The sequence below is a fragment of the Ornithorhynchus anatinus genome, chromosome 1, assembly GCF_004115215.2.
Source record: "Ornithorhynchus anatinus isolate Pmale09 chromosome 1, mOrnAna1.pri.v4, whole genome shotgun sequence".
Lineage (NCBI taxonomy): Eukaryota > Metazoa > Chordata > Mammalia > Monotremata > Ornithorhynchidae > Ornithorhynchus > Ornithorhynchus anatinus.
Genome location: NC_041728.1, coordinates 151,170,214 through 151,180,458, shown reverse-complemented (window position 1 = coordinate 151,180,458; position 10,245 = coordinate 151,170,214). Strand labels below are relative to the sequence as shown.

At 41.9% G+C, this 10,245-nt stretch overlaps 1 non-coding gene across 1 annotated transcript; it reads left to right on the top strand.

Moving 5' to 3' along the window:
• The first annotated feature begins 2,792 nt into the window (after window positions 1-2,792).
• LOC114815473 lies at window positions 2,793-2,930 on the top strand. The gene has a single exon (XR_003763256.1). It is a non-coding gene; the product is annotated as a small nucleolar RNA SNORA7 (small nucleolar RNA).
• Window positions 2,931-10,245: the final 7,315 nt, after the last annotated feature.

The following is a 10,245-nucleotide window of genomic DNA, read 5'->3' as shown; positions in this document are numbered from 1 at the left end:
CCTCTGTGTCCTGCCACTCTCCCTTTGCTCCCTTTCCCAAACGGCAAGCAGAACATGGCTCACCACAACATTGGTAATTGGTAATAATGATAATGGTATTTGTTAAGTGCTTACTATGTGCTAAGCACTGTACTAAGCATTGGGATGGATACAAGCAAATCAGGTTGGACATGGCCCATGCCCAAGTGGGGCTCACAGTCTCAATTCCCATTTTATAGATGAGGTAACTGAGGCACAGAGAAATGAAGTGATTTGCCCAAAGTCAAACAGTAGACAAGTGGTGGAGCCGGGACTAGAATCCATGACCTTTTCACTTCCAGGCCCATTCTCTATCCATTACGCCTGGCAGCTGAGAGAATATAACCATCTGAAAGGCTGTGTGACATTTTTTGAGCAATACAATATAAACTAGCCTTGGTCCTCTGGAGTACTCAATCTAGTCACAAGATGGTAATTGTTTTAAAAGTTAGGATTGGGAAAGAAAAACTATAATGACCTTATTTAAGAACAAATGGAAAACACGTTGTGTGGGTGGTACTTTGGGTGATCTAATCTCAATAGTGAGCAAATCTCTGGCCAACTGGGAAGCAGGCGATTACCTAAAATCAATTCACCCAATGTAGGTGTGGTTGTAATCCTTAAATAAGGATAAGAAAATGGATAAAGCTGAGAAGGACAAGAAAAAGGGCAAGGAGGATGACAAGGGATGAGTCTGTGGGGTAGAGATTATTCATTGCAGTGCTAAGGTTCTTTCATTAGACCGTTCAGCAATATAACTCAGATAAAAATGAATTTTTCCATTTCTTTGTATCTTAAAGATATCTTCAACAATACACAGCTCTGGTGTTTGGTAAAACATGCAGAAAAAAATAGCCTAATTTGTGTCTGCATTGTTAGCATGACAGTTTAAGTGGGATGACTGCCAAACTAGTGAAATGGATTTCAGTGACAGTTTCAGAAGAGACTGTTGAATCCACATTGATTGTAACTGCTCAAATGAGGACTTATTGAGACCCCCAAACTCTGCCAGTCAATTGCAATGGCAGTGCCTAATTTTCTTCAGTGAGTTGGTTTGAAAAATCAAGTAGACTGATATAAGAGGATTTCAAGTGATATTAGGAGACTATTGACCCTAGTAGTGACATTGAGACATCTAATAATATTGGTATTTGGTACGGGCTTACTGTGTAACCAGCACTGTACTAAATGCTGGGGTAGTTATAAGATAAATCAGGTTGGGCACAGTCCCTGTTCCACATGGGGCTCAAAGTCTAAGTAGAACGGAGAGTGGATATTTTTTGACTGTGAGCCCCATGTAGGATAGGACCTGTGTCCAACCTGTCCACCTTTTATCTACTCCAGTGCTTAGAACAGTGCCTGGCATGTAGTGAGTGCTTAACAAATACCATAAAAAAGCAATATCCCATCTCATGCATGCATTTCCTAGCATTTATTCCCATATGATGTTGTTACATATGAATGACCAAAATGTAATCCAGAGAGAGCACAGAGATAGCACTAGTAGTCTAGGTCCTTGCTGAGAGTTGCCTCAGTGCTATTTGCTACACTAAACAATTGAGAAGTGACACTGTGCCCTGTGTGGGACAAAGATATTGAGAGTAGTCAAAATGAATGACTGAACATACAACTGTTTCCACTCCAGCAGCTCTTAGTGGCACAGAAAATATTCATTCATTCAATAGTATTCATTGAGTGTGTACTATGTGCAGAGCACTGTACTAAGTGCTTGGAATGTACAATTCTAAATTTTAAAAGTATATTCTAAAATATAAGTCTAACTTGATTTCGGTGTAAACTGCTTGTGGGCAGGGCATGCGTCATTTCATTCTACACTCCACCAGGTTTTCCGTCAATAAATACCAAATGCCAAGAAGACCACTACTACAATCTGTGACCCCTATTAGTTTCCCTTATGTGTCCTATTTGCATTTCATGAGGAAGTTATTGTCCTTTATTCAGTTCCTGCACCCACATACACAGTGAGCCACTGGCCTTTCGATGGAGGTACAATGACTGTAGTAAGTGCAGAGTAATATTTATTGTGTGTAGAGCATAGTAAAGAAGTCCAGGAACCTATGCAGAGATGGGAATTAAATACCATTCACGACCCTGAAGGAGCTTTCAAAACAAGAATATAAGGGAGAAATTTGAACTGGCAGAGAGACACATGAGGAGTGATGAAGCGAAATGCTAAGTGGCATACAAGACAAGGAGAAGTAGCATGCTGTAGTGGAAAGAACACTGGCCTAGGAGACAGAGAATGTGAGTTCTAGTTCCAGCTCTGCCAATTGCCTAATGTGGAAACTTGGACAATTCACTTAACTTCTCTATACCTCAGTTCCATCGTTTGTAAAATGAGGATATAATAATAATAATAATAATAATATTTGTTAAGTGCTTCTATGTGCCAAATACTGCTCTAAGTACTGGGGTAGATACAAGGTAATCAGGTTGTCCCATGTGAGGCTCACAATCTTAATTCCCATTTTACAGATGAGGTAACTGAGGCACAGAGAAGTTAAATGACTTGCCCAAGGTCACACAGCGGGCAAATGGCAGAGCTGGGATCAGAACTCACGTCCGCTGACTCCCAAGCCCATGTTCTTTCCACTATGCCACATTCCTCCACAAAGGATGAACCCCATGTGGGACAGGGACTGTGTCTGACCTGATTAGTTAGAATCCGCTCCAGCACTCAGAGTGCTCAACACATAGTAAATGTTTAACAAATACAATAATAATAATGATATTCACAAGAATAATAAGAAAGACACCTCTCAGGGTCGCACCTGCAGAGTTTCCAGTACTCTACCAGTCTCGACTATGGGAGTGAGAGTCAATCAGAGGCATATCCATTCCATTCCAAGCTTGGGCAGTGGCTAGTGAGTGGAAGGCAATCTGCAACAAGTCAAAGCTCACCTGTGCTGGGCAACAGCGGCATGGGAGATAGTTGAGGGTGAGATTCAGGTTTACTGTGTGGAAGGAAGCAATGGCAAACAGCTTCCATATTTTTACCAAGAAAACTCTATGGATACACTACCAGAACGATTGCCGATGGAGGTGGGGCGTGCTGGGAGAGATCTGTCCATGTCATCTCTAGGGGTCGGACACAGCACGACAGCATAAGACAACAACAACAATAATGAAGGGCAACTACCCAAAATAAAAACAAAAATCAGTAGGTTGATGTGGCCAGAGGAGCAGAATTTCAGGCTCCTTGTGGCTCAGAGTCCAACGGACCTCTGCAGCCACAGTGACTACTTCAGAAGTCACTAGTCTTACCGAGGTTTTGTGGAAGCATTTTTTCCTGACTGCAGCAGAAAACCTGACAAAGAGTGAAGTGCGAGTTGGTCTCTTCCTCCATAGTTCGAGAAGGTATATTGTCAAAGCCTCCAGCCTCAGAAGGGAGAAGCAAGCCAAATGATTTTCAACTGTTGCAAATTCAGGTTTTTCAAGTTGAAAGAGTCAGTTGATTCTACAACTGAGATGCTGAATTAATTTGAATGATCTCTCATTTGATATGCACTTCTGGGCCTCATAATGGCTCTCATAATGGAAAAGTATTCATGTCAATCAATGGTTTTTAACTCTTGGAGAACTTCATGAACACCACAATAAAAATCAGCATCCATTAGCATATGTAAAGAAGATAATTGGATTCTCTCTCTGACAAGTGAAAAAGATGACAGTGATTTCAAATCAATAATATGTGGCCAATATAATTGGAAATGCATTCAAGTTGAGCCTATTACCAATCTCCTATATTTTAATGTTTGTATTACTATTGATTTGCTGTTAATAATTTTTTTAAAATTCCCATGATTCAGAAAACTGCATTTTATACAGCACTCAAAATTGGTCAGCTCAGTTCACACCTACCCACACTGACCCTTGCAACCCCACCTGTTAGAGTCTCAGAGTTTATTTCATGAGCCAGAAATGGAGTCACCCATTTGGTTGCATTCACAAGTCATTGTTTGGCCTCCAAGAACTATGGAAATGAATTAAAATGAAGGAATCTGCCAGAGGTCCCAGGGTTAAATCTTCACTCCAGAACCAATGGGCCCTACAAGAACCAACAAGGAGAAGTATAAACTTAATCCTCAACTCTTGAGGCCTATGTGCAGAGCACTGTACTAAGTGCTTGGAATGTACAATTCGGCAACAGATAGAGACAATCCCTGCCCAGTGATGGGCTCACAGTCTAAATTGGGGAGACAGACAACAAAGCAAAACAGAACAAAACAAAACAAGACAACATCATCTAGATAAGTAGAATCATAGACATATACACATCATTAACAAAATAAATAGGATAATGAATAATATATACAAATGAGCACAGTGCTGAGGTGATGGAAAGGGAGAAGAGCAGAGGGTAGGGGAAAGGGAAGGGGAGGAGGAGCAGAGGGAAAGGTGGGCTCAGTCAGGGAAGGCCTCCTGGAGGAGGTGAGGTCTCAGTATGGTTTTGAAGAGAGGAAGAGAGTTAGTTTGGCGATGTGAGGAGGGAGGGCATTCCAGGACAGTGGTAGGACGTGGGCCAGAGGTCGACGGCGGGATAGGCATGAACGGGGGACAGTGATGAGGTTAGCGGCAGAGGAGTGGAGTGTATGGGGTGGGCAGTAGAAGGAGAGAAGAGAGGTGAGATAGGAGGGGGCAAGGTGATGAAGAGCTTTGAAGCCAAGAGTGAGGAGTTTTTGTTCCATGCAGAGGTTGATAGGCAACCACTGGAGGTTTTTGAGGAGGGGAGTGACATACCCAGAGTGTTTCTGTAGGAAGATGAGCCGGGCAGCGGAATGAAGAATAGACTGGAGTGGGGAGAGACAGGAGGAAGGGAGATCCAAGAGGAGGCTAACACAGTAATCCAGTTGGGATATTATCAGAGAGTGTACCAGCACGATAGTAATTTGGATGGAGAGGAAAGGGTGGATCTTGGCGATATTGTGAAGGTGAGACCGGAAGGTGTTGGTGATGGATTGGATGTGTGCAGTGAATGAGAGAACTGAGTCAAGGATGACACGAAGAAATAAAAGCTCACCTCCTCGAGGAGGTCTTCCCAGACTAAGCCTCCCTTTTCATCTGCTCCTCCTCCCCTCCCCACTGCCCCTACTCTCTCCCTCAGCTCAACACCCCTGTCCCCCACCCCCACCCCACAGGACTTGTGTATATTTGTAAATATTTGTTATTCTATTTATTTTATTAATGTGTATATATCTATAATTCTATTTATCTATTTTGATGCTATTGATGCCTGTTTACTTGCTTTGTTTTGTTTTCTGTCTTCCCCCTTCTAGATTGTGAGCCCATTGTTGGGTAGGGATTGTCTCCATTTTGTGCTGAATTGTACTCTCCAAGCACTTAGTACAGTGTTCTGCACACAGTAAGCGCTCAATAAATACAATCGAATGAATTAATTAATTAATTTTACAGCTGAGGAAACAGAGGCCTAGGGAAGTGAAGTTACCTGTCCAAATCAATATTGCTACACTTTGACCCCAACATTATTTGTCTTTCTATGATGGATGAGGGGGGTTTCTGATCTATTTTCCAAGTTCCCTTCAACTGTGAGGGAGTTTTATTCCAGCAAATGGTTGATGAGAGACTCAGACACAAGCATTCATGTCCAGTAAACTTTCTCTAAAAGGTAAGCAGTTACAGTTTTTGTGGTGAATGTGTTCTATACCTAGCCAAACAAATAGTCATGATCCTTGGCTTCTAGGAGCTTGTCTCTCGTCTTATGCTGTAGAGTCATCTTTGACCCAGAGCGACGTTGTGGCACATCTCTCCCAGAGCTCCCCACTCTCCATCTGCAATCCATAGAGTGTTCTTGGTAAAAATACGGAAATGGTTTACCACTGCCGCCTTCCAGGCAGTAAATTCGAGTCTCCTCCCTCGACTCTCTCCCATGCGCTGTTGCCCAGCACAGGTGAGTTTTGACTTGTAGCAGACTGCCTTCCACTCGCTAGCCAGTGCCCAACTAGGAATGGAATGGAAATGCCTCTGTTTGACTCTCCTTCCCGTGCAGACTGGTAGAGACCCTGAGAGGGGATCTAGGAGCCTACAGCCTAGGAAATATAACACTAACATAGAGGGGATACATGAATATCTTTACAGAAGAAGGGAGGAAGCAGTGTTTATGGAAAACCAAAAAGCTTTTCCTTCATATTCCTCTTTCCATCATCCCATAGAAATGATGATCCCCAGGGCCACTTATAAATCAACACAAAAATGGTGTAAAGGAGCACCACAAAGTCACAGAATGAATGAGCAGTAGAATTTTGAGTTTGTTTTGTGGGGCGGTAGTTTGTGGAGTCCCTCTCAGGGTCGCATCTGGAGAGTTTCCAGTGCTCTACCAGTCTTAACTAGTAGTCAATCAGAGGCCTATCCATTCCATTCCTAGCTTGGGCCATGGCTAGCGAATGAAAGGCAATCTGCTACAAGTCAAAACCAACCTGTGCTGGGCAGCAGCATCAAGGGAGACAATCATTCATTCATTCACTTGTATTTATTGAGAGCTTACTATGTGCAGAGCACTGAATTAAATGCTTGGAATGTACAATCTGGCAACAGATAGAGACAATCCCTGCCCAACAACGGGCTCATAGTCTAAATGGGGGAGACAGACAACTAAACAAAACAGAAAAAAAAAACAAACAAGTAGTCAAGGGCACATGCTCAACTTTACTGCGCGGAAGGCAGCAATGGTAAACTACTTGCATATTTTGACCAAGAAAACTCTCTGGATCCACTACCAGAACAATTGCAGCTGGAGGTGGGTCCTACAGGGAGAGGTGTGTCCACAGCATCACTATGGGTCAAGGACAGCTTGACATCATTAGACAAGACAAATTTATTGAGAATCACAATTTAAATCAATCAACCAAGAGTGTTTATTGGGTGTCTTCTTTGTGTACAGCATTGGATTGAACAGCTGGGATTGATGTCTGAAGGAAGACTCATTCTCTCCCTTTGCCTCCCTGCACAAAGCCCAGCCCATCATAGAAGATGGAGTAATGTGACTGACTGCTACAGCCTGTCATCTGGGAGGGGAAAATAAGTTTTCTTATGCACAAATACAGGATTAAACAAGGTGGTGAGAGAACACTAACGTCTAGGAGTTTACTAGAAGATTAACACCTTTTTTCTAATGAAAAGAGAAAGGAGAATGGATTGTTCATGTGTTTCTCCCAAAACTGGAGTATTTTATCAAGATTTTTGCATCTCTTCCTAGAAAAAAATTCAACTCTTTATTAAGACTTTGTATTTTCTATATAATATTTATTTTTAGAGAAACATCAAGTCATCTGGAAGCTATTAAATATTGAATGAAAACTTATTATTCAATTACATCTGATATTGTTGATGACTTCATTTATTTTTACAGTTTATCTAGGCGTATAGGAGTTTGCTATATTTATACGTTTCTTGGCACTGGTGGTTTGTATTTCTGCATATGTTCCAAAACCGTGGGGAAATAATGATTTGAGCCCAGACTAAATTTACACATCAGTGAAAATTCCCCTTATGTTTCCAGGGACATTCTCTAGATTTGGAGTTCTAAGTGTGGTGTCCCATTTCTTTTAGTCATTTATCATTCATATTGAAAAGAATAAAGAAACAGATAAACCCCTCAGTTATTCTGATTTCATTATTTAACTCATTTCAATTTCCTTTACATATCTTAACATATGTTATAGCTTTGCAGCAAATACTGCACCTGCTTCCTTCTGGAGCTGGATTCAAAAGGATGCAAGGTGGAACTTGAAATAGTTTTCAAATCCACAAATTCCAGACATTACTCTTTGCCAAAAACACAAATCTTTCTCTGCTGGTTTATTATCATATGTATTATTCTCACAGTCTCTTCGCCAAGAGGACACTGTAAGCCACTTTCTCTCTTTCTGGCTTTAGAGAACACATTGGCACCCTCCCTAGAGATCCTCCAACTTCTTCCTATATTATCAGCCAGAGATGGGAAATTATATGATTCAATCAATTAATCAGTGGTATTCATTGAGGACCTCCTGGGTATAGAACACTATATTAAGCACTTGGGAGAATGCAGTAGAGTAAGGAAATATAATCCCTGTACTGAATTTACATTCTTGTAAGGGGGACAGATATTAAAATAAATTGCAGGTAAGGGATGCAACAGAGACCAAGTTTATGTGCATAAGTGCTGTAGAGGTGGAGTAAATATATAAGTGCTTAGGGGGTTTGGACTCAAGTGCATGGGTGACTCAGTAGGGAGGGAAAACAGAATGACATCTGGAGAGATTATTAAGAGAAGGTTCCTGGTACACATGTAATTTTAGTAGGGAGAAGGAGAAGACAGAAGAGGAAGAGGAAAAAGAGGAGGGCAAGGAAAAAGAGGAATGTGGCAATGAGGTATTTGTTAAGCCTTTACTACATCATCAGGGGAATTTATTGAGCACATATTGCTTGCAGAGCACTGTATTAAATGCTTGGAAGAGTGCAAAACAACAGAGTTTGGGAGACACTTTCCCTGACTACGATAAGCTTACAGTCCAGAAGGAGAGACATCCTATTTCCTCTGTACTTGAGGAAAACCATGGGCCAACTGGCCAACTCAGAGATACAAACTGAAGAAGACTCACATTCAAAGTTAGGTGTATGCCTTTCTGTCATATATATATATATGACAGAAAGGCATACACATTGATGTCACATCAGCATGCAAATGACCGAAAAAAAAGAACAATGTGTGCAGTGATAATCATACATTATACAGTTTTCTGGAATGACCGGTGGGACCAGAATCAAGAGAAGCTAGTGGGGAAAGATTTAATGGAGCAAGTGGATTTTAAATAGACATGAGAAGGAGGGAAAGAACAGTTTAGGAAAGAGGAGCCGGGAGGGTATACGGGATGAAAGGAATGATGACAGCAAAGGCATTAAAGCCTATGCATCAACATGAAGGATGGGAAGCTGATTAGCTTGGCAGGAACGGAGAATGGACTTGGGTTTATCAGAAGTCACCGGTGGATTAATAAGGGAAGGAGTAAAGGATGCAGCCTCTGAGAGCACAGGATCTGAAGTTTGGATTTTAGCCAACTAGTAATTGGGAGCCATTTTGGAATTTTGAGAAGGAAAGCGATATCACCAGAATGATGATCAAAGAAGATGATTCTAATAGCTGAAAGAAGAACAGCCTGGAGCAGGGTGTATGGAAGGGGGGCTTCAGAGTAATCCCTGTCCCACCTATTAAGAGTTGGATTGGTATTATAGCTTTTTTAATGGTACTTGTTAAACTTTTACTTTGTGTCAAACACTGTTCAAAGTGCTGGGGTAGAAACAAGTTAATTACGTTGGACGTATTTCCTGTCCTAAATGAGGCTCACCGTCTAAATAAGAGGGGGGAAAAGATATTGAAAACTCATTTGACAGTTGGGGAAGCTGAGGCACAGAGAAGTTAGAATTTGCCCAAAGTCACACAACAAGCAATTTTGAGAGTTGGGATTAGAACCCAGGTCCTCTGACTCCCAGGACCATATTTTTTCCACTATGCCATGATCCTTCCCAGATAGCTTTTGGATCTGAGTGGAGGGAACCAGCACCACAGAACTAGTGATGAATTGGCCATGGAGAGTAAAAGAGAGAGAAGTCTCAGTAGGATTTCAACCCTTCTACTCTACTTGCCCTGTTTGGACTTGTGTGGCTTGGTACACGGATTTTCTGCTGCCATGTTCAGCAAGAATCACTACCTTGTGGAGAATGGGCTGCAGAGAAGAGGTGCAAAAGGTACGATGGGTAGAAAGAGGAAGGAGAGGAAGAACTAATTAGCAGTACTACAGTACTCTCCCCTCATCCTTCCTTTGGGCCTGATATGAATAAGCAGATTTTGCTTTCTTATTTTCAGTAAACTGGTGCTGGCCTTCAGTGGGGCAAGTGTCAGATTCAATGTTTTGGCAATGAAGGGTGCTTCTACCCTGTCAGTCTGAGTTAGAATGCGGGTTTAGAGAGGTCCACACATCTCGAAGGCCAAGAATGCAAGTCACCTCAGCTAGCAGTCTTCCTTCACCTTAAACTTGAGAGAAGTGCCACAGAGCAGCAGCAGATTTGTTTCTTATTCTCATTCTTTTCATGTGAAGAAATATCTAGGGAAAAGAGTGTTTACTAGAAAGGGATCTCAAAGGACCATTTATTCTCTCTCTGTGTCTCCTCGTCCCTTCTCTTTCCCCCTTCTGCATTCTCTCTGCCAGA